We start from the raw sequence: 25,998 nt of genomic DNA on the forward strand, positions 1-25,998 counted from the left end.
GGCTGTTGGTTAGTTCTTTGGGGGCTGGACCTCCTTTAGAACCATAACCATTTCTGGGGATGCATTGCTGTAATCTTGGAAGGCAGAACCCCTACCTCCTTTTATGTCATAGAGCCATTGGATTGCAGGGAGGGACCAGATTCTCCAGAAAGGAGAGGTCCCGGTGTGCCTGGATGATAGTAATACACCTGGCTTCCTTCCTGGTAGGGAAGCGACAGGTTGTACGTCTTATTTTGAACCTGAGATGGTGTCCTTAGAAGAAGACTAGCAGAAAGTGGTGGGTACAGAGACACCATGTGGTTGGTATCTAAGGTTTTCTCCTAGCGAACTGCCATAGACATGGAAGAGATAGTGGTGTTTTGGTCAAGGATAGTCACAGTAACGTCTCCCGTGTAAGAATTCTTTTCAGTACTTCCTGCAATATCCCACTCCAAAACACTTGAGTAGTAAGCAGACCAAGTGGATAGCTGGTTCTGGCCAGAACCTCCAGAGAGCATTTTTGTGCAAGTGTGTTGGTCAAGATCAGCACTACCCATGAGTGGTTGAAAAGATGTCAGAATCTGAGGCCAGGAGCCAAGCAGATCTACCAGCTGGAGTACACACGCTGGAGTAGTTGCAGACACTTCCTGTTAGGGAAGCTGCATTGTTCACCACAGGAAGGGGAAGCTGCAGAGTATGTGCACTTCCCAATACATGTGGAATTTGAATATTTTCTGTAAGGAACAAGAGGGTGACGAAAAAAATCTGTGAGTGATAATCTCTGACAAGGTTTTATTTTCTTTTTGGGTCACACCCAGCGTTTCACAGGGGTTACGCCTCGTTCATGCACTCAAGTACTCCTGCCGGTGCTCAGGGGACCATGTGGGATGCTGGGAATGGAACCCAGGTTGGCCGCGAGCAAGGCAAACACGGGCAAACGCCCTACCCACTGTTGTATCATTCCAGTCCCCTTTGACAACATTTTAGAGGATCAAAATTCACTTAAAGTTTCAAGTATAGACAATCTTCTAATACCAACAGTCAAGAAAGTTACCAAAAGTCCAAACAACTTTGGGTGGTTGAAAGGCTGGAATATTTTGGCACTTTGTGTATTGGGCACCGCGCTCCCAAAGTGAATACAGAGCTATAGAAGACTCTGGTGATGTTGGTACACGGACTTTTTGCTTACAGCTAGTTACTCCTTGTCCTAGCTCTACCTGTAGCTTGCTCTCGTGTTGAACTCTACGTTATTGCCTAGAATGGAAGCATTTTACAGTTAGGAAGTCCTATGAAAATGACTAACATTTTATTGGAGAAGAAAGGAACCTGAGGCCCAGAGATGGCCTAGACACTTGTTCAAGCTTTCCCATTATTTTTATTGGGATTGGGGTGGTGTGGAGTTTGGCCCAATACCCGGCAGTGATCTTGGGGTATTCCTGGCTCTGTACTCTGAGTGACCCCTTGTAGTGTTCAGGAGACTGGATGAAGTGACAAAGATCCAACTGGATTATCTGCCTAAAAGGCCTTATACCATCCTGTACTATCTCACTGTCCCTTATGTACTACCAGGTTACGGAACCTACGCATGTGGACTTTCTTGCTAGGACTGTGCCTTGATAACTACAAAGTCAGAAACTAGGAGGAAAATTTATTCCATTCATATAGGCATGTGGGTTCCTTACAACTATTACCCTTGTAATCTTCAGGTTTTGTCTTTTGCTTGTGCAGTTCCTATCTATTACCTATGGCTCACATATAACTCAATCTACTTGATAATTTGAAGGTTCACAACCGTACCCTGGATTTTTATCACCCCTCAAAAATGAGTACTTTAGCAGGCGTTTGCCTTGCACACAGCCAACATAGCCGGCCAGAGTTCGATACCTGTGCCCCTCTAGGAGATCCCGGCAAGCTACCGAGAGTATCTTGCCCGCACGGCAGAGCCTGGCAATCTACCCATGATATATTTGATATGCCAAACGCAGTAACAATAAAGTCTCCAATGGAGACGTTACTAGGCCCACTCGAGCAAATTAATGAACAACAGGAGGACAGTAACAGTTTTTTTCAAGATGTGCTTTTGGGAGGAAGAATGTTGTTTAAATTCTGAGTCTCAAGTTCCTTTCCTGCAAAGGAGTTACTTACAACTCTAATTGAGAATAATGTGCACACAGAAATAGATTTTGTCTATTTCACCTGATTTACATGGGAGAAGTATAGAGTATCAAGAAAGAAATCATGAAAAATATGGATCACAGAACTGAAAAAGAAGTATGTTCATATTAATAAAATCTGGGCTATGTGGCAAGAAGCATAGTACAGTAACTGATTGAAAGCAGCCCCAAGAGTAAGCCCTGACCAACAGTGAATGTTGTCCCCAAACACAACAAAGAAAACAGTACAAAAGTTTTTTAACGAATTGTGCCATGTATACGATATGAAGAGGAAATTCTATTTTAACAGAAACCACTAGCCAAAAAAGGCAATAAAAGGTGATTTTTGAGTGTATAGCTTACCAATCCATAAAACAGAAGATTTACCAGTAACTGACATAACAATCAGAAAATATAATAAATGTGATTGCATTTGGTAGCCAGAATATATTCTGAAGGAGTATAAAACAGAAATAAATATAATAATTACAAGGAAATGACATGACTATTCTCATTTATGTCTCTGAATATTAACCATCAAACCACAGGTATTACATAGAGCACACCATTTTAGTAAATCACACAAGAAGCTGAAAAGACCACTCAAAAATGGTCACAAAAATTTTAAATTAATTTTTAAAACCTTAATGACAAGTATTTTTATCAACCAGGAAAATGTCATTCCCAAAGTTTAAGAAACAACCAGCAAAATCCAACTTAACTATCTTTAAATATAGGAAAACTCAGATTCCACAAAACAGATATCAATGTGTACTTAGACATCTGAGATTTGATTTTTCCATTTCTTCTTAGGATATAAAAGCACATGTCGACTTCTATCAGAATGCTGTCATGTTAGGAAGGAACTACTATTTTTTTTTCTTTTTTGGTCACACTCGGCACTTCACAGGAGCTCCTCCTGGCTCATGCACTCAGGAATTACTCCTGGTGGTATTCAGGGAACCATACGGGATGCTGAGAATTATACCCGGGTTGGCCACATGCGAGGCAAATTGCTACCCTCATGTAAGTCAAATGCCCTACCTATCACTCCAGCCCACAAAGAAACTCTTTGTGAAGATGACAAGTTGCCTTAACCTGGACCCTACTTACCACACAAAAGAATCAACTCTCCTGCTTCAATTTAGAAGACATCACTTCTTTATTATAACAGCAGACCACACATGTACCTTACAAACTAGAATGTAATAAAATCATTAAAGATTATGTATCTTCCATCCCACTAGGTAAAATTTATTAGTTATTTATAGGAAGTATCATTTCTAAACCCTGTTTACACTAAAAACTGCAAAGTGGCCAACTGTGTTCTAGAGACAATAAGAAAAGAAACCAAAACCATGGTTTTCAGATAGGCTGTTTTTTCTCTAGTAGAGTTAGGTACTCTACTAGACACGTAGTATGTTTTCTAATCCTAGAATTGAATAAAGTCAACTGCTTTGACTTGCTCTCAGCATATTTAACTAAATTCCTTCTGTTTTGATTTGAACTATTTGGTTCTCTCCAACATTCTATCTCAAACTGTATCTCCTTCCTTGATAATTTCCCTCCATAATGTTTCTTTCCTATTTTATTCTCCCTCACATCATCTTCTACTTCTACTTCTGTTGGTCAAAGCTTGTTGAAAATAAACCTAAACTTCCTTAACTTTGAGGACATACCCCCCTACTACTCAGCACTCCACATTTTCCAACAATCCATTTTTTCTTATCATCGCGTTTAGAAAGAAAACTCAAAAGACACATGATAATGACGTTTGAATAGCACTAAAATTAAAATACTAAATTATATATACAAGTGGAGAGACCTCTACACATAAAATATCCTGGTAGATATTAGGTTTTCTACCAAAACTGCATTTTCTGTTTCTGTCAAAATATTGTCTCTGATTTACTTTATTTCATGAATATCATTACAAAATGCTATTAAAGGGAAAAGGAAACGCAGAGAGTGAACAATCATATATAAACATGTACTTAAAGTCATAAATATGTGTCAAATATAATTTAATAAATAAAATAAATACCCTTTGTATTTGAGAGAAAGGAAGTCAGTGTCTAAAATTACACAGCAAATGTGAATGTCAAGCTAAAATATGGCTTACCATAATCTAGTTGAATACATTCCTCTATTATTACATGCTGCTTTTTCTTAACTAGTAAGTTTAGGGATAAGAAATCTCATGAAAAACATTGAAAAATTTTATTCCTTACCTGACATGATCAGAAACGAGGAAATATCAAAGAAAGGTAAATGAGAAGAATAGACGATATGAGAGTATATCCGAACACTGAAGCAGGAGTCCACAAGTGTCCAGTACCGATTAGTGATCACTGGTGATTGGTCATTGGTCACTGGTCACTCGCAATGATCCAAACTTGTTTACAATCTACTGCACGGGAGCCCCAAGATTCTGCCAGGTGCTAGTAGGTTTGGTGGGAGAATGATGTCTTAAAGCAGGCAGTTGAAAGGTAGAGGCTAGCCAATAGGGATGTCAGATTTCCAAGAAGATGAGTGGATTGGATAGACTGAGATGTAGACTTAAGCAGGCTAGAGAAATGGAATCCTTACAAGACAGTTACAACAGTTTCACCATCCTCAGACTCTTAGATTAGGGAAATAGTCCTATTATACTGATGAGCTTACATATTTCATTAATAAATCAACAGGTAGTAGGTAATAATTTATATTTCCTAGTTAACCAATAACATTAAGTTACTACTAGTGAATTCTGTACAATGTTCAAAAATAAAAAATAAATTATATGTTAATGATTTATGATATACATTATTACTTTCTTTATGTTGAGGAAATGATGAATTACTGTGAGAAAACTTCCCGTAACTAAAGCCCCTAAGTTTAAGATATTTCACTAGCAAAAATGTACCCAGAAAAGAATAGTAGGCAAGGATAAAATAGATGACACAGAATCTGCCAGCTGTAAACTTATACCTGGCAAACATAGACTAATAATTTGTAGGGTCTTTTAGATTTAGGGGACAATAAAGCCAAAACTAGAATAAACAAATTTCACAATATTTTATTTACTTATTTTGATTTTGGGTCCTCACTTAGCCATGCTCAGGGCTTGTTCCTGGCTCCACACTCAGGAATCACTCCTGGAAGAGTTCGGTAGATTGGGTGCAAGAGAGGTAACCTGCCCACTCAATTCTCTCTCCTACACAAACAACTTTATAGTTTACAGATGCCTACTGATTCTCTGTGAACTACACTTGCCTCTGCTCTCCAGGTCCCTGTGGCATGTTTATATACTTCCTGACTGTCCTTGATGTCTCTGTCAATTCCACCAATGGCTCACCTGTAGGGATCTGCTGGGGTTGGGGGAGCAATATTGCATTATATTGACCTGCCATGAGACCACTGAAGGCTGTACAGGTGACCCTAAATCTTGGGCAATCCATGTGTTTGTCTACTTCTGTGTTTGTCTCATCCTCTGTGACTGACCGCTGCTGAACGGAGGTTCAAAGTGACAACTGAATTTCGCAGATGAGAAACAATTTAGACAGATTGTAACAAATTCTTGTGATCAACAAATTACACGATCTATTAGAAAATTCCAAGTAGTGTGGGGTAATTGGGGGCCTTTAATAAGAATCAGAAAGAATACAAGAAATAATTGAACGCAGTTGTCATTTAAAATAGTGTCGTCATCTGTTTCAAAGTGATAATCCAGTGGGAAACGCACTTGCCTTGCACATGGTAAACCTGGATTCAATCCCTGCCATCCCAATACATATGGTCCCTTGAACCCTTGAGGATTGTCTTCATACATAGCAAGCACCCTACACACTGTAGTATCGATCCAGCTCAGAAAGTGTGTGTGTGTGTGTGTGTTATGTATGTGTGTTTGTGTGTCTGTGGAGAGAGAGGTTTTTTGTGCCAGCTCCAGTGATACTCAGGTACTCCTGTCGCTGTGCTCAGGAGTGACTCCTGGTAGTGCTCATGGGACTATATGGGGTGCTGGAGATAGAACCATGGTCAGACCCATGGAATATTAATATATTAACCCCTGCATTATTCCTCAGTGCTGGAGCAGAAATATAGTTTAGAAGTGAAAATAAGATGAGCCAGTAGGAGTCACTGCAAAGACATAATCAGGAACTTTGCTGGGGAAGGATCACCCAAGTGTCCAGGGACATATTTCAAACTACAACTGCAGAGATGAGCAGAGACAGATACAGATCCTCAAGAGTAACCAAATTACTAGGTGTAGTTTTTTAAATAGAAAATATTTGCTCATCCCTAATTAGCAAAAAGAGGAAAGAAAGGAAGACTGAGATAAAGAAAGAAAGATAGAAAGAAAGAGAGAAAGAAAGACAAACACAAGAAAGAAAGAAAGAAAGAAAGAAAGAAAGAAAGAAAGAAAGAAAGAAAGAAGGTAGAAAGGAAGGAAGGAAGGAAGGAAGGAAGGAAGGAAGGAAGGAAGGAAGGAAGGAAGAAAGAAAGGTAGAAAGGAAGAAAGAAAAAAGAAAGTAAAAAATGAAAGAAAGAAAAAAGTAAGGCATATGTAAGGAAGGCAACAGGGATTGAAGGAAGGAATGAAGGAAAGTAGAACGAAAGAAGGGTATAAATAAAGGAAGGAAAAAAGGAAGGAAGGAAGGAAGGAAGGAAGGAAGGAAGGAAGGATGGATGGAACGAAGGATGGAACGAAGGATGGAAGGAAAAAGGTTTCCGCTGCTGGGGCTGGTTCCATTGGACCACCCCACTCCCCTCTGGGATGCCCTGGATAATACAGGCTCGCATGGGGTCTAGGGGCATATCTATGGTGTATTGTTCTGTGCTCTCTTCTGAGAGATTCATTGTTGAATCTCTGGATCACGGCCATTGATAAGATTATATGGCGCCAGAGGTGTTTTGTGGGTGTGGCTGCCAAGCTGCTGCAAACGGGGAGTTTGGGAGAGGTCACCCGTTCTCTGATTTCATTGAGCCTGGAGTTTTCAGTCAGAAGTCCACATACCTGAGTTTCTCTGCAGATTTACTCATAGATGAGGCTAGTCCACACTTGCTGATAGCAGCCATGATCATGGCTTTCAAATTTTGGAGGACTTTGGATGCTGGGGCTAGCTCCATTGGGGTGGGGAAGGGATGGAATTCTAAATAGATTTTTGAATCAGTTTTTGTTTTTTTCTTATCCTTTCTTTTTTTTTTTTTGAGAGTTCTCTTGATTGAATATTTATATTTTGTAAATTTTATTTTACTGTATCACCGTGAGGTAAAGTTATAAGCTTTCATGTTTGAGTTACATACAATGTTCAAATTCCCATCCCTCCACCAGGGCACATTCCCAACCACCTATCTCCCCAGTATACCACCCCATTCTGGTCCTCCCCCTCCCTTCATGGCAGACAACTTCCCACATACTATCTCTTTGATCTTATATCTTTGATGCTAGAGCATTTCTAACAAAATAATATCAACTCATGCCTCTTACTATGCTTAAAACTGTGGCTTGTATACAGTGGGTACTTCATAAGGTCTTACTGTTTGCGGGGGCACCCCAAAATTCTCAGAGGTGACTCCTAGCTCGACACTCAGTAATTATGCCTGGCAGTGCTTGTCGAAAAATATGGGAAGCCTTAGATACAACCTGGATAGGTCCCTGACCAAACCAAATACCTATCTTCTTTACTATTGCTCTGATTGAGGTACTGCTATATATAAATGTAGTAAATATATTGACTCAGCCTGGCCAAGCTGAGTTCAATTCCTCCACCCCTCTCAGAGAGCCCGGTAAGCTACCGAGAGTATCTCGCCTGCACAGCAAAGCAAGGCAAGCTACAGTGCCCTATTCAATATGCCAAACACAGTAACAACAAGTCTCACAAGGGAGACCTTACTGGGCCCACTTGAGCAAATCGATGAACAATGGGAGGACAGTGCTACAATGCTATGTGCAAGATGAAATTCCTAGTGGTTTATAGACTGAAGTGTGAGAACTCTGAATAGCAGAAATTTCCACTATTCGATACTCAATATTATAAGTCCCCGCTGATTCAACCTTGATCTTAAGTGGTCTTGCTCTATACAGTTTCATTTTTTGACCACCAACAGTTTTCTAATGATCACCTTCCTAAGACCCTGGATTAATGATGGACTCCCATGATCCTACTCTCCACATGGCATTTTTGGTGCTTTCAACATTCATTTTTCAGCATGAGCCTTGTGGACCATGCTGGATTCTATTAGTGAACACCTTATAATTGAATACAGAAACTTCTGAGATATTCTTGATTTTGTTTTCCTCTTCAGTGTTTTCCACACTCAGAATTGTTGCTTTGATCTCTTAAAAAGACTTTTAAATTTAATTTTATTTTTATACAGTTGTTCACAATATTTGAGTGCATTTAATATTCAAACACCAATACACCACCATCACACCTTCTCACCACCATATTTCAAATGTTTCCATCCCAAACCTAAAACCTGCCCTAATGCAGAGCCAAAATAATGCTTGTTATGAATAATTCGCTAAAAATGATTCAAAAATTGTTTCTTAGAGGAAAGTATGTCCAGATGGTTGTATTTCACCCAGGAGCCATTAAGCGCTTCTATAAGAGATTTGTAATATATTGTTAAGTTTTAGCCTTGTGTGCATATCTATCAGTCTGTCTATCTATCTACCTATCTATCTATCTATCTGTATTAATATATTTCCATTAAGATTGGTTGCCTTCTATACTCTTTTATTTATTTTTATGTTTTTATTTTTTAATGAATCACCAGGCGGTTCAGTTACAGATTTGCAAACTGATTACGTTTTGGTCATATACCGAGTACCCAACTCTACACCAGTGCCCATTTTCCACCACCAATGTTCCCAGTATCCCTCCTGACACACCCTCAAATCTCCCAGACCTGCCTCTGTGGCAAACACATCCCTTTTACTATCTCTCTCCTTTTGGGTGTTATGATTTTCAATGCATGTAGTTAGTGACCATCCTGGTTGGTATATAGTCTACTTTCAGGCGGCATCTACCATCCCAAGTGAACCCTCCAAGAATTATTTAAATAGTGGTCCCTTCTCTATTCCATCTGCCTTTTCCCCCAGCATGTGAGACTGGCTTCCTAGCCTTGGAGCAATCGCTTGAACTTTATTTCTATTATCTTTGGGTGCTAGTGTCCCATTCTGTTACTTTATATTCCACAAATCAGTGCAGTCATTCTATGTCTGTCCCTCTCTCTCTGACTGATTTCACTTAGCATGATACGCTCCATATGGATCCACATACATGCAAATTTCAGCATTTCACCTTTTTTAACAGATGCATAGTATTCCATTGTGTAGATTTACCAAAGCTTTTTTTAACCAGTCATCTGTTCTCGGGCACTTGATTTTTTTTTTCCAGATTCTGTCCATTGCAAAGAGTTCTGCAATGAATGTACAAGTGCAGATGTCATTTCTACTGTAATTCTTTGCATCTCTAGGATATATTCCCAGAAGTGGTATTGTGGAGTCAAATGGGAGCTCAATTTCTAGATTTTTTAGAAATATCCATATTGTTTTCCACAAATGCTACACCAGTCAGCATTCCCACCAGCAGCGAAAGAGAATGCCCTTTGACCCACATCCATGCCAACACTGGTTGCTTTTGTTATTTTAGATATGTGCCAGTTTCTGTGGTGTGACATGGTATCTTTTTGTTTTCATCTGCATCTCCCTGATGATTTGTGACAAAGAGCATTTTTTTCATGTGCCTTTTGGCCATTCAGATTTCTCCTCTGAGGTAGTTTCTGTTTATTTCATTGTCCCACTTTCTGATGTAAATGGATGTTTTCTTACTGTAGAGTTTAACCACTGCCTCGTGTAGCCTTGAAATTAACCCCTTATCCTACAGGTATTGGGTGAATATCCTTTCCCATTCTGTAAACTGTCTTTGGATTCTGCTCACTGATTCTTTTGAGGCACAGGAGCTACTTAGTTTACGATAGTCCCATTAGTGTATCTCTGTTTCCACTTGCTTGTTCAGTGGCATGTCACCTTTGGAGATACTTTTATTTTCAGTGACGTGGAGGATTTTGCTGACCTCTTCAATGTACCTTACGGATTCAGATTGGCTGCTGAAGTCTTTAATCCATTTTTAAAAATTTATTTATTGAATCACTTTGGGAAAAGTTACAAAGCTTTCAGGTTTAAGTCTCAGTCATGCAAATATCCAACACATTTCCCTTTACCAATACATATTTTTCACCACGAAGAACCACAATCACCGCCCCCCCCAATGCCTGTGAGGCAGATGAATTCTAGTTAACACTCTATCTACTTTGACTAGATTCATTGTTTCCATAAACGATGCACCATTATTATTTAGAGTTTACATCCCCAAATCAGACATGCTGAAAAAGCATTGTGAAATGATTTGCTTTCTACAGCTTGGTTCAAGAATTAAGTTATGGCTATTGTGGCCTTGCAGTTTTAGATTTCTGCTATTTTACTTATTAACCCGGGAAGTATTTCTGCTGAGAGTCAGATAATTAAGAGATTGGTTTCTGTGCATCTGGAGCCATGGCCGTGCCAGAGAGCCGCTCATGGGGGGCAACTGGTGACCTTGGTAGGGCGTGAAGGACGAGCAGGGAAAGCCCACCCGTCCCATGAGGTTTTAGATGCCCCATCACCACCGGTTAATACCTGGCTTTCCACAAAGCTCCCAAGTGGCTGCCATCTTTCTTTCCAGACGGGAGAAGGTGGAAAGGACCAACACCCTTTCCCGTCTGGGCAGACATTGTCGCATGGATTAACGTATAGTCTGTCCACTTTTTTGCTGAAAGCTGCTGGACTCTGCATTAAGTCCTTGTGTTTCTGGAGCCATGGCCATGCCAGAGAATGCCCGTGGGGAGCAACTGGTGAACTCGGTAGGGCGTGAAGGACGAGTGTTTAATCCATTTTGATCTGACTTTTGTGCATGGTCATAGAAAGTGGTCTGAGTCCGTTTTTTTTTTTCATGTCACAGTCCTGTTTTGCTGGGTTCCACGCCATGGAGCAGACCTAGGGGTCTTATCTCAACTATTTTTGGGTATTAGTCTCCCATTCTGTTCTTTAATATTCACCAGATGAGTGCAGTCTTTCTATGTCTGTCCCTCTCTTTATGGTTCATTTCACATAGCATAATACTATTTTGAACTGCTTGTATGTAAATTTCATGACTTCATCCGTTCTATCAAGCTGCAGTGTATTCCATTGACAGATAGAGTATTCTTGGTGAAGCATTCATTTCACTGAGTGTTTTCAGTATATCCTCCCATTGTCTTTGGGCTAGAACGGTTTCCTTTGATGAGTCTGTTGAAAATCTAAGGGATGCTCCTTTATATGTGATTTCCCTCTTTGACCTTTCCGCTTGCAGTATTATGTCTCTATCTGTGGTATCCATCAGTCTGAAAATGAAATGTCTTGGAGTCTCTTTATTAGGGTCTCTTTTAGCTGGTACCTTTCAAGCTCTTTGGATCTGGATATCTGCATGCTCCAGCTTTGGGAAATTCTCAGCAATGATGTCCTTTACTGTTGCTACTTCATTGGCATTGCCTACTATTTCTTCTGAATCTTTGATGATTCTCATGTTATTCCTCTAAAGTTCATCCCCTAGGTCTCTCATTCACATGAACTATTTTGAGGTCCTTTCCTATTATATGTTGTTGCCTGTATGCATTATGCAGCTCATCTTGAAGCTCACTGATTCTGTCTTCAGCGATGGTCTTTCTACTGTTGTGCGCGCATACTCTGTTTTTAATTTCATCTACTGAATCCTTTATTAGTGACACATGTTTGTTCCTTTCTTATTTCTGCTTTCATTGATTCCTTATTTTATTGGCTGTCCATTCCACACTTTCTTTCATGGCTTCCTTTAATCTACTGGGTGCCTGTTTCATCATTTTTTTGAGTTCAAAATACATCCTCAACATTTCATCTCTCAATTCTTTATTGGAGAGATTTTATTTGTTGGTAATCCCTATTGAGGCTCCTGAGCTCTTTTTTCATCCACTCCTCGTGGTGGGGATTTGCGCCTTTTCTTCATGCTGCTTTGATATTTTCAAGGTGGGTCCCTCTGGCTCACTCTCAATGTTTTCCTCTTTCTGTGAGAAAGGATTCTGGATGAGATCTTCAATGGTGGTAATCTTTTACCCCTTCTAGAATACTTTCGTCATCTTTGGTGCTGCTCCTTTGTGACTTCTGTGAGTCCTCTTGTGCAGTTTCAGATATGTGCTGTTTATTATTAGACTTATGCATTTTCTTGTGTTCACATTTATTTTGGTGAGATTGGAATAAGCTAGTGGAATATTGGCATAATGTGTTTGTTATAGCCAGACTGTCCTCCTCAAAATTAGGTAAAGGAGATTGATATGTGATTCCAAAGTGTAGAGAAAGGGAAAAATTAGAGCAGCCGCAGGAGGCGCTGATGTCTTGGAGGCCATGTCCACCGCCGCTGCTCTATTTTTGGCGGAGTAAGCCTAAATGGTGACTGATCAGGGATAAAGTAGCACTTCTGATGCAGTCCTAAACCTTGCCGTGAAACGCCTCTATCCTGAGTGATTGGGGGTGTGCATGGCCAATAGTGAGGATTGTTGCAGTTCCCTGAGCTAGATTTCGGGGCACACTGCCCTGGAGTGCATGCTGAGCAATCACTTGCATTCTATTTTAAACCCCATCAAATGTGGTGTACTACTCTTGATGTATCATTGGTGTAAATTATGAGAGGTCCAGTAATAGATTCATTCATGGGTAAGGCTTGTCTCAGCGTGTGGAGAGTGGCTGTGAAAATAGAGGTGGTTGAGTTATGAATAATATGGCTAAAAATACGATAGGAAACTTTGAAAAATCTGATCTATTTATTTATTTAAGTACTTCTGTTTGGGGGCCACACCTGGCTATGCTCAGGGATTGTTCCTGGCTCTGCATTCAGGAATCATTCCTGGAGAATCTCTATAATAAAAAGTCAAAATAGTTTGAAAATTAATGTGGAGCAGGGAACCACACTGGTCATTTTAAGTTAAGTCCCAGTTTCAAGATATTGCTACTTGCCCAATAGCTACACATATTTCCTTAACAAGTATTGTGTTTATTTAAGAGTGAAATAGAAAAAGATTTTTAAGTTTTATAAGTACTGGTTTCAAATATTTGTTCCTGGAGCACTGTCTTCTTTTACAGGCTATTGTGTTATTGATGTGCTCTTTTGTTTAGATTTTCTGTGACTGATGGAATCAAGCAGTTGTTAGCTTAAACGTCAGAAGAAAAAAATGCACACTCCTAAAAGCCAAAATTTCATATAAAGATCAGTGGGAAAAATATGTCAGCCAGGATACATATCTTCATTAAATGGTCGTTAGCCTGTATTTTCTGTTAAATTATGATGACTTCTCTTTGTCTGGTAGTTAATACACTCACATCCTGGCCTCGAAGGTCACATGACCTTCTCCTCTACCTTCATCATCTACTTCTTCCATTGTGTCAGAATGAGTGTTATTCCATTGACTCACCTAATAATTCACCAGATATCTCCATTGCCAGCCATAGCATCTATTCAATCAAGGTTTACTAAACAAAGGAATATTTGCAGAATTGATGGTTTCTTTGAATGGCCATTATCTATTCTACACCATGATGTTGTTAGCATCTAAAATTACATGAACAGGACTAGATTTTGTCTGTGTGTTTGAATGCTTTTATTTTTTGTGTATTGTAACCACACCTGATGGTGCTCAGAGCTTCCTCTTGGCTCTGTGCTCAGGAGTCACTCCTAGCAGGGCTCAGGGGACATATGGAGTGCCAGGGAGCCAAGCAGGCCTACTGTGTTGAAGACAAGCACCCTACCCTCTGTACTATGTGTACAACCACTATCAATATTTCTTTTAGTCAATTTATGAGACCTCTAGGGTGCTGTGCATTTAGAACGTGTGGAAACCTCTCCAATATGATAGATCAATACAACAGAGTATCAGTGAGAGGAAGTAATGACTTACTGTAGCACAGATGAACTTTGACAGCATTAGGGTTTTAAAAAGCTTGCCAAAAATGTCACATATATTAGGATCCATATATGTGAAGGATTTAGAGAAAGAAAATTCAGAAAGACAAAAGAGAAGTGTTGCCAGGAACCAAGTATAGAGATCAAGAAAGAAATTATGAAAAATATGTATCACAGAACTGAAAAATAAGTATGTTCATATTAATATAATATGGGATATGTGGCAAGCATCATAGTGCAGTAACTGATTGAGAGCAGACACAAGAATAAGCCCTGACCAACAGTGAATGTCGTCCCCAAACACAACAAAGAAAACAGTACAATAAGGTTATTAAGAAATTGGGACAGTGTACGATATGAAGATGAAATTCTATTTTAGCAAAAATTACAAGCCAAAAAATGCAATAGAAGGTGATTTTTGAGTGTATAGCTTACCAGTCCATAAAACAGATGATTTAGCAGTTACTGACTTAACAAGTAGAAAATAATATAAATGTGACTGCTTTTGGTAACAAGTATATTTTGTAACGGAGTATAAAGCAGAAATACGATAATGATTTTAAAGAAATGACATTATTATTCTCATTAATACCTCTGAATATTAACCATCAAACAACAGGTTTTAAATAGAGCATACAATTTCAGTAAATCATACAAGAAGCAGAAAAGACCACTTGAAAAATGGTCACAAAAATTTAAATTTATTTTTAAATCCTAGATGACAAATATCTTTATCAACCAGGAAAATGTCATTCCCAATGTTTCAGAAAAAAATCAGCAAAATCCAATTGAAATATTTTAATGTAGGAAAACTCGGACTCCAAGAAACTGAAATCACTGTGTACTTAGATATCTGAGACTTGACTTTTCTCTTTTTTCTTAGGATTTAAAAGCAGATGTAGACTAGTATCAAATTGCTGTCATGTTAGGAAAAAAACTATTTTTTTTCTTTTTTGGTCACACCTGGCACTACACAAGAGTTCCTCCTAGTTCATTTACTCAAAAATTACTTCTGGTGGTGTTCAGGGAACCATATGGCATGCTGGGAATCGAACCCAGGTCGGCTATATGCAAGGCAAATGACCTAAAGGCATGCTAGGCAAACACCCCTCCTCTCGCTCCAGCCCAGAAAGAAACTCTTTGTGAAGATGACAGTTGCCTTAACCTGGACCCTACTTACCACACAAAAGAATCAATTCTCCTGCTTCAACTTATAAGATACCACTCTTTATTATAACAGGCAGACCATACATCTACCTTACAAACTAGAATATAATAAAAACATTGAAGATGATGTATCTTCCATCCCCCTAGGTAAACACTCTTAGTTATTTATAGGAAGTATCATTTCTAAACCATGTTTACACTCAAAACTGCCAAGTGCCAATACTGTTCTAGAGACAATAAGAGAAGAAACCACAACCATGGAGTTCGAATAGGCTGTTTTTCCTCTGGTAGAGTTAGGTACTCTACTAGAGACATAGTATGTATTCTAGTCCTAGAATTGATTATAGTCAACTACCTTGACTTGCTCTCAGCATATTTCACTATATTCTTTCCGTTTTGATTTGGACTATTTGATTCTCTCCAACATTCTATCTCAAACTGTATCTTCTTCCTTGATAATTTCCCACCATAATGTTTCTTTCCTATTTTGTTCTCCCTCACATCATCTTCTACTTCTTGGCTTCTGTTGTTCAAGCTTGTTGAAAATAACCCTAAACTTCCTTACCTTTGAGGGCCTGCCCCCCTACTACTCAGCACTCCACACTTTCCCAACAATCCAGTTTTTCTTATCATCGCGTTTAGAAAGAAAACTCAAAAGACACATGATATTGACTTTTGAATAGCACTAAATTTAAAATACTAAATTATAAATACAAATGGAGAGACGGCTACAGATAAAACATCCTGGTAGATATTAGGATTTCTACCAAAACTGCATTTTCTGTTTCTGTCAAAATATTGTCTCTGATTTATTTTATTTCATGCACATCATGACAAAATGCTATTAAAAGGAAAAGGAAACACAGAGACTGAACACTCATATATAAAAAAGTACGTGAGGTAGTAAATATCTATCAAATATAATTTAATAAATGAAAAAATACCCTTTGTATTTGAGAAAGGAATTCGGTGTTTAAATTACACAGGAAATGTGAACGTTAGGCTAAAATAAGGCTTACCATATTGAAGTTGAATATTTTCCTCTATTATTACATGCTACTTTTCCTTAACTACTAAGTTTAAGCATAAGAAATCACATAAAAAGCATTGAAAAAATATTCCTTATCTGACATGATCAGAAACGAGGAAATATCAAGGAAAGGTAAATGAGAAGAGGAGACGATATAAGAGTATGTCTGAACACTCAAGCGGGAGTCCATAAGTGTCCAGTACCAATGACTGATCACTGTTGATTGGTCATTGGTCACTGGTCACTCGCAATGATCCAAATTTGTTTACAAACAACTTCACAGAGCCCCAATATTCTACCAGGTGCTGGTAGGTTTGATGGGAGAATGATGTCATAAAGCAGGCAGTTGAAAGATGGAGGCTAGCCAATAGGAACGTCAGATTTCCAAGAAGAAGACTGGATTGGATAGACTGAGAGGTAGACTTAAGCAGGCTAGACAGATGGAATCTTACAAGACAGTTATAACAGTTTCACTTCCCTTAGACTCTTAGGTTAGGGAAATACTCCTATGTACTGATGAGCTTGTATGTTTCATTAATAAATCAACAGGTAGTAGGTAATAATTTATATTGCCTAGTTAACCAATAACATTAAGTTACTACTAGTGTATTTTGTATAATGTTTAATAATAAATATAAATTATGTTTATGCTTTATTATATACAGTATTACTTACTTTAGGGGTAGGAAATGATGGATTATTATGAGAAATTTTCCCGTAACAAAAACCCCTAAGTTTAGGCTGTTCTGCTAGCAAACATGCACCCAGAAAAGAATAGTAGGCAATGATAGAATAGATGACACATTATCAGCCAGTTGTAAACTTGTGTCAGGCAAACATAGACTAATACTTCGTAGGGTCTTTTAGATTTAGGGGACAATATAGCCAAAACTAGAATAAATAACTTTCACAATCTTTGATTTATTTATTTTAGTTTGGGTCCTCACCTAGATATGCTCAGGGATTGCTCCTGGCTCTACACTTAGGAATCACTCCTGGAGGATCTGGGTAGACTGGGTGCAAGTGAGTTACCCTGCCCACTGAATTCTCTTTCCTGCACAAACAACTTTAAATTTTACTCATGCCTACTGATTCTCTGTGAACTACACTTGCCTCTGCTCTCCAGGTCCCTGAAGCATGTTTATATACTTCCTGACTGTCCTTGATGTCTCTGTCAACTCCAGCATTGCTTAACCTGTTCGGATCTGCTGGGGTTGAGGGAGCAATATTGTATTATATTGACCTGCAATGAGACCATTGAATGCTGCACAGGTGACCCTAAACCTAGGTCAATCCGTGTGTTTGTCTACTTATGTGTTTGTCTCATTCTCTGTGAGTGACCGCTGCTGAATGGAGGTTCAAAGTGACAATTGGATTTGGCAGATGAGAAACAATTTACACATATTATAACCAATTCTTGTGATCAACAAATGTTTGTGCGTATGTGTGTGTTATGTATGTGTGTTTTTTTGTGTGTGTAGAGAGAGAGGATTTGATGTAGCCCCTGTGATATTCAAGTACTCCTGTCTCTGTTCTCAGGAGTGATCCTGGTGGTGCTCATGGGACCATATGTTGTGCTGGAGATAGATCCAGGGTCAGTCACATCGAATATTAATATATTAACCTCTACATTTTACCTCAGTGCTGGGGCAGAAATATAATTTAGAAATGAAAAAAAAGATGAGCCAGTAGGAGTCAGTGCAAAGACAGAATCAGGAACTTTGCTGGGGAAGGATCACCCATGTGGCCAGGGACGGATTTCATACTACAACTGCAGAGATGAGCAGAGACAGAGACAGATCCTCAAAGAGTAACCAGTTCACTATGTGTAGTTTTTTAAATAGAAAATATTTGCTGATCCCAAATTAGCAAAAGGAAGAAAGAAAGGATGACTGAGAGGAAGAAAGTGTGAAAGAAAGAAGGAGAAAGCGTAGATAGAAAGAGAGAGTGAGAAAGAAGGAAGGAAAGAAAGAAAGAGAAAGAAAGAAAGAAAGAAAGAAAGAAAGAAAGAAAGAAAGAAAGAAAGAAAGAAAGAAAGAAAGGAGAAAGAAAGGCATATGTAAGGAACGAAAGAGGCATGGTAGAAAGGAGGGAGGGATAGAAAGTAGAAAGGAAGGAAGGAAGGAAGGAAGGAAGGAAGGAAGGAAGGAAGGAAGGAAGGAAGGAAGGAAGGAAGGGAAAAATGAAGGAAGGAAGGAAGGACGGAGGATAGAAGATGTTTTCAGCTGCTGGGGCTGGCTTCATTTGACCTCATCCGCAGCACCCACCCCCGGGAGTCCCTGAATAAAACAGGCTGGCATGAAATCTAGGGGCATGTCGATTGTGTATTGTTCTGTGCTCTCCTCTGAGAGATTCATTGTTGAGTCTTTGGATCACTGCCATTGATGAGATTATATAGCACCAGAGGTGTTTTGTTTTGTGGGTGTGACTGCCAAGATGCTGGAAAAGGAGGGGAGTTGGGGAGAGGTCACTCATACTCTAATTTCATTGGGCCTGGAGTTTTCAATCAGAAGTCCCTCAAAACTGAGTTTTTCTGCATATTCACGCATAGATGAGGCTTCTCCACACATGAGGATAGTGGCTATGATCATGGCTTTCAGTCTCTGGAGGTTTTTGGCTGCTGGGGCTAGCTCCATTGGGGCGCGGATGGTACGGGACTCCAAATTGATTTTGAATCATATTTTCTTTATTTTCTTATCTTTTTTTGAGAGTCCTCTTGATTGAATCTTTGTATTTTTTAAATTTTATTTTATGAATCACTGTGAGAGAGTTACAAGTTTTCATGTTTGAGTTACAAACATAATGTTCAAACACCCATCCCTCCACCAGTGCACATTCTGTAGGATAACACTGTTCTGTCCTTTCTGAAAAGCCTCAGAAATACTTAATAGTTGATAGTTTCTTGATATTTTATTGGACTGAGGAATAGAGAAAAACACCTTAGAAGGTATTTTGCCCTTGGGCTGTCAGGATGGGCTTTAGAATTACCTTTTAGCTAGGCCTTCAGGAAGGATTTTCTTATGTTGACTTTTCTACCTGACTGACAGGGAATTGGAGAGACAAGGGAGCTGGAGAGAGAGAGATTGCAGGGCTTCAAGATGGACCACGGAGAGACCAGCAAGGAGAACATGTGCTTGAGATAACCTAGGCCCTCCATAACATAAATTTTTTATATGGGATAAACTTCCTGCTAATAAACTACTGCAAAGATCAACCGGCCTGGCCCTGGGCTCTTCCTTAGTCTGCCCTTGGCCAACAGCCTTCCAGATCCAGGCCACACACAGTAGTTCTATGGCACCGAACGCGGACGGTGAGATATTGCCATCCAGAGAGCACGCAAATACACAACCCTCAGCGTGTCTCCCCAGAAACTGCCTCTTTCTCACCCTCCAACTGCCTTCAAGGCAGACAATTTCCCACAAATTATCTCTTTGATCTTATATCTTTGATGCTAGAGCATTTCTAACAAAATATTATCAACTTAATACCTACTAATATGCTTAAAACAATGGCTTGTATACAGTGGGTACCTCATAAGTTCTTACTAATTGAGGGGGCACCCCAAAATTCTCAGAGGTGACTCTTGGCTCAAAACTCAGTAATTATGCCTGACAGTCCTTGTTGAAAAATAAGGAATGTCTTAGATTGAACCTGGATAGGTCCTGACCAAGCCAAATATCTATCTAATTTACTATTGCTCTGGCTGAAGTATTACTATACTGATATAGAGTAAATATATTGACTCAGCCTGGCCGACCTGAGTTCGATGCCTGCGCCCCTCTCAGAGAGCCCAGCAAGCTACCAAGTTTATCTCGCCCGCACAGTAAAGTAAGGCAAGCTACAGTGCCTTCCCATAATCAATATGCCAAACACAGTAACAACATGTCTCACAAAGGAAAAGTGGGCCCCCTTGAGCAAATGGATGAACAATGGGTGATCAGTGCTACAGTGCTATGTGCTAGATGAAATTCCTAGTGGTTTATAGACGAAGTTTGAGAACTGTGAATAGCAGAAAATTCCACTATTCGATTCTCAATATTATAATTCCGCACTGATTCAACCTTGATCTTAAGTGGTCTTGCTCTATACACTTTCATTTTTTGACAACTAACTGTTTTCTAATGATCATAGTCCTTAGCCTCTGGCTTAGTGCTGGACTCACATGATCCTTCTCTCCACATTGCGCCTTTGGGGCTTTCAGTATTCAGTTTTCAGCATGAGCCTTGGGGACCATGCTGAATTCTCTTTCTGAACACCTGATAATTGTATACAGAAACCTCTGAGTAATTCTTGATTTTGTTTTCCTCTTCGTAGATTTCCACACTCAGAATTGTTGCTTTGATCTCTTAAAAAGATTTTTTAATTTAATTTTATTTTTAAAAGTTGTTTACAGTATTTGAGTGCATTTAATATTCAAATACCAATACACCACGATTACACCTTATCACCACCATATTTCAAATATTTCCATCCCAAACCTAAAACCCTGCCCTAATGTGTGGGAAGCTGGTCCTTTAACTGGCAAAGGGCCTACGAGCCTGTGCTATGTATGGTTATCTTGAGAAAACATCTGTCATGGCTGTCAGTAAAAACAACAAGTAACTGACAGTGATTACCCTGGTATGTGAAAAGTATAAACTTTGTAAATCATATATTGACATGACCCTTTGTGTAACTACCTCATGCCTGGTATGTGAAAACGTATAGACTTTATAACTTTCCTAACCATATATGGACATGACCCTTTTTGTGTAACTGCATTGTGCTTTTCCTGTACTGATAGGTGTTTTAGCCCCTGATGCCCTGAATAAAATCCTGTCCTGTCAGATCCTGTCTGCTGTCCTGTCTGCTCTGTCCTGTCTCTTTTTCTCTCTGCTTCTAAACTGCATTATGTCTCTTGTGTCTTGTGTTTATTCGGTCGGTCCCTCCCTGCAGCTACGGACCCGAGTGCCACCACTGCAGGCCGGAGGATTCCTCTGGCGGGGGCCCCCGCACTAATGCAGAGCCAAAATAATTAATTTTGTGCTGCTTGTTATGAATAATTCGATAAAAATCATCCAAAAATAGTTTCTTTGTGGAAAGCCTTTCAAGATGGTTGTATTTCATCCAGTAGTCATTAAGCACTTCTATAAGAGATTAGTAACATGTTGTTAAGGTTTAGCCTTGTGTGCATATCTATCTATCTATCTGTGTGTCTGTCTGTCTGTCCATCTATCTATCTTTCTGTATAAATGTATTTCCCTTAAGATTGATTTCCTTCTATTCTATTTTATTTATTTTTATTTATTTTTTTTTATTTTTATTTTTTATTGGATCACCATGAGGTTCAGTTAGAGATTTACAAACTTTCTTGATTACATTTTGAAAGTACATTCGGTCATAAAATGATTGAGTACCCATCTCTCCACCAGTGCACATTCTCTACCACTAATGTTCCCAGTATCCCTCCCGCCACCCCCACACAATCTCTCGCACCTGGTTCTGTGGCAAACACAATCCCTTATAGTCTCTATGTCCTGTGGTGTTTTGTGGTTTACAATGCATGTAGTAAGTGGCCATCATGTTTGGTCTATATTCTACTTCCAACAGGCATCTACCATCCCAAGTGAGCTCTCCAAGAATCATTTAAATAGTGGTCCCTTCTCTATTCCATCTGCCTTTTCCCCCAGCATGTGAGACCGGTTTTCAAGCCTTGGACCGATCTGCTTGACCTTTTCTCTATTATCTTTGGGTGTTAGTGTCCCATTCTGTCACTTTATATTTTATAAATGAGTGCAGTCATTCTATGTCTGTCCCTCTCTATCTGACTGATTTCACTTAGCATGATACTCTCCATATCAATTCGCTTATATGTAAATTTCATCATTTCATTTTTTCTAACAGATGCATAGTATTCTATTGTGTAGTTGTACCAAAGTTTTTTTTAACCAGTCATCTGTTCCCGGGTACTTGGATTTTTTCCAAATTCTGGCTATTGCAAAGAGTTCTGCAATGAATGTACAAGTGCAGATGTCATTTCTACAGGAATTCTTTGCGTCTCCAGGATACATTCTCAGAAGTGGTATGCGGGGTCAAATGGGAGTTCAATTTCTAGTTTTGTTTTGTTTTTTGAGAAATGTCCATATTGTTTTCCACAAGGCTGCACCAGTCAGCATTCCCACCAGCAGAGAAAGAGAGTGCCCTTCGACCCACATCCATGTCAACACTGGTTGCTGTTGTTCTTTTGGATATGTGCCAGTTTCTGTGGTGTGACATGGTATCTTTTTGTTTTCATCTGCATCTCCCTGATGATTTGTGATGAAAAGCATTTTTTCATGTGCCTTTTGGCCATTCAGATTTCTCCTCTGAGAAAGTTTCTGTTTATTTCTTCACCCCATTTTCTGATGGGATGGATGTTTTCTTACTGTAGAGTTTAACCAGTGCCTTGTAGAGCCTTGATATTCACCCCTTATCAGACGGGTATTGGATTAACATCCTTTCCCATTCTTTAAACTGTCTTTGTATTCGGATCACTGATTCTTTTGAGGCACAAAGGCTTCTTGGTTTAAGATAGTCCCATTAACATAAAGTAACAAAATAGGATACTAACACCCAAGAATGGCCGAGCTTCATACCAGGAATTTTACTCCATGGCTTGGAGGGCAGCTACACATGCTAGGGGAAAAGGCAGCTCAGTTAGGAAAGGAGCATTAAATAAAGGGTGTTGGGAGCATCCTCCCAGGATGGGAGAAGCATGCCGAAAAGTAGACAATAGACCAAACATGATTGTCACCCATTGCCTCTTTTGAAAACTATAACACCCAATCAGAGAGAGAGAGAGAATAAAAGGGAATGGCCTGCCACAGAGGCAGGGTGGGATTGGAAAAATGGGGGGATGGGGGGTGGGAGGGATACTGGGATCTGTGGTGGTGGAAAATGGGCACTGGTGGAGGGATGGGTATTTGATCACTGTATAATTGAAACCCAAGCACAAAAATTTTAAGTTTACAACTGTACCTCATGATGTCTCACTAATAAAAATTAAAAAAATAAAATATTTTAAAACTAAGAACAAAAAGATAGTCCCATTAGTGTATCTCTGTTTCCACTTGCTTTTTCAGTGGCATATCTCCTTTGACGATACTATTAGTTTCAGTCTTGCAGAGGATTTTGCTGACTCTCTCTTCAATGAAGCTTATGGATTAAGATCTGATGCTGAGGTTCTTTAATGCATTTTGATCTGAGTTTTGTGCATGGTCTTAGGTAGATGTCTGAGCCTTTCTTTTTTTATGTAGTTGTCCAGTATTGATGGGTTCCGAGCCATGTAGCAGACCTCCTGGTAATAATCTCAAATATTGTTGGGTGTTTTCTCCCACTCTGTTATTTTATATTCCCCAGATGATTGCAGTCTTTCTATGTCTGTCCCTCCCTTTCTAGCTCATTTCACATAGTATGATACTTACTATGTTGAACTACTTGTACGTAAATTTCATGGCTTCATCCTTTCTAACAGTTGCAGTATATTCCATTGACAGATAGAGTATTCTTTGGTGAAGCATTCATTTCAATGGGTGTTTTCACTATATCCCCCCATTGTCTTTGGGCTAGGACGGTTTTTTGAATCCTTTATTGGTGAGATTGTATTTGTGGGTATTCGCTTTGAGGTTTCTGAGCTCTTTTCTTCATCACTCCTCATGGTGGGGATTTGTGCCTATTCTTCATGCTGCTTAGGTATTTTAGAGGTGGGACCCTCCGGTTCATTCTCAGTGTTCCCCTCTTGCTGTCAGAAAGGATTCTGGATGAGCTCCTCAATGGTGGTCACCTTTTCCCCCTTCTAGAATACTACCTTCGTCTTTGGTGCTACTCCTTTGAGACCTCTGTGTGTCCTCTAGTGCAGTTTCAGATGTGCGTTCTTTAATGTAGACTTGTTCATTATCTTGTGTTTACATTTTTTTGGTGAGATCTAAATAAGCTAGTGGACTATTGGCATAATGTATTTGTGACAACCAGACTGTACTCCTGAAAGTTAGGTAATGGTGACTGAGATGTGAGTCAAAAGTGTAGAGAAAGGGGAAAATTAGAGCAGCCGCATGAGGTGCTACTGCCTTGGAGGCCATGCCCACCACACTGCTCTACTTTGGGGGGAGTAAGCCCCAATGGTGCCTGATCTGGAAAGAAGTCCCACTTCTGATGCAGTCCTAGAATTTGCTGGGGAACGCCTCTGTCCTGAGTGCCTCTGGGGGATAGGGGGCATGGCCAAAGCTGATGAGTCTTGCAGTTCCCTGAGCTGGATTTCTGGCACACTGCCCTGGAGTGCACGCCCACCAACCCCTTGCTTCTATTTTAAAACTCAACAAATGTGGTGTGCTATATTTGATCTATCAGTGGTGTAAAGTATAAGAGGTTGGAAGAGATTCATTCATAGGTGAGACTAGTCTGAGTGTGTGAATAGTGTCGAATAGTGCCTGTGAGAATAGAGGTGATTGAGTTATGGACAATATTTCTAAAAAGAGGATAGGAAACTTTCAAAATCTGATCTATTTATTTTTTATTTCAGTTTGGGGCCCACACTTGGTTATCCTCAGGGATTGCTCCTGGCTCTGAACTCAGGAGTCATTCCAGGAGGAGTCACCATAATAAAAATCAAAATAGTTTTAAAATTAATGTGGAGCAGGGAAACACACTGGTCATTTTAAGTCTCAGGTTCACGATATTGCTACTTGCCCAATATCTACACATGTTCCTTAACAAATGCTGTTTTTATTTCACTTGATCACTTGATCACTTGACTTCCTGTTAATCGTAGATTTGCTCAAGCGGACGCCAGTAACGTCTCCATTTGTCCCTGTTGCGTGCTAATGTAGCCCAATGGGATCTTTTCGCTCTAGGAACATGAAGAGCCTCAAACCGATCCTTCATGATCTTGATGAAGAAGTCTGACCATCTGGTAGGTGGGCGGCCACGTGGTCTTTTGACATTCTGTTTTTATTTAAGAGTGAAATAGAAAAAGATTTTTAAGTTTTATATATCACTTAATCACTTAATTTCCCGTTATTCGTCGATTTGCTCGAGCGGGTGCCAGTAACGTCTCCATTTGTCCCTGTCGCGTGCTAGTGTAGCCCAATGGCATCTGTTCGCTCTAGGAACATGAAGAACCTCAAACCAATCGTTCATGATCTTCAGGAAGAAGTCTGACCATCTGGTAGGTGGGCGGCCACGCGGCCTTTTGACATCCCGTGGAATCCAGTCAGTAACAGCTCTAATCCAGCGGTCATCTTTAAATCACATTACGTGACCAGCCCATCTGATATTTGACACCTTGGCAAATGAGACAGCGTCCCTGATTCTTGATCGTCGACGGATGTCGGAACTCCAGATTTTTTCTCTCATTTGAGTGAAACGTGATATTCCAAGCAAGTTTTATATATACTGGTTTCAAATATTTGTTGCTGGAGCACTATATTGTTTTACAGGCTACTGTGTTATTGATGTGTTGTTTTGTTTAGGTTTTCTGTGACTGCTGTAACCAATTACTTGTTAGCTTAAACACCAGAGGAAAAAAATACGCACTCCTACAACTCAGAAATTTCATATACAGATGACTGGGAAAAAGATGTCAGCCGGGATATAAGCCTTCTTAAGAAGGTCTTTAGCCTGTATTTTCTGATAACTTCTGATAATTTCCATTAGGCTTGTC

General features: G+C 39.6%; 1 pseudogene; it reads right to left on the reverse strand.

The window, feature by feature from the left end:
• Positions 1-18,958, reverse strand: part of LOC130017225 (uncharacterized protein C2orf78-like) — a 37,073-nt pseudogene extending 18,115 nt beyond the window's left edge.
• Positions 18,959-25,998: the final 7,040 nt, after the last annotated feature.

Source organism: Sorex fumeus, unplaced genomic scaffold (genome assembly GCF_029834395.1).
Source record: "Sorex fumeus unplaced genomic scaffold, SorFum_2.1 ptg000183l, whole genome shotgun sequence".
Lineage (NCBI taxonomy): Eukaryota > Metazoa > Chordata > Mammalia > Eulipotyphla > Soricidae > Sorex > Sorex fumeus.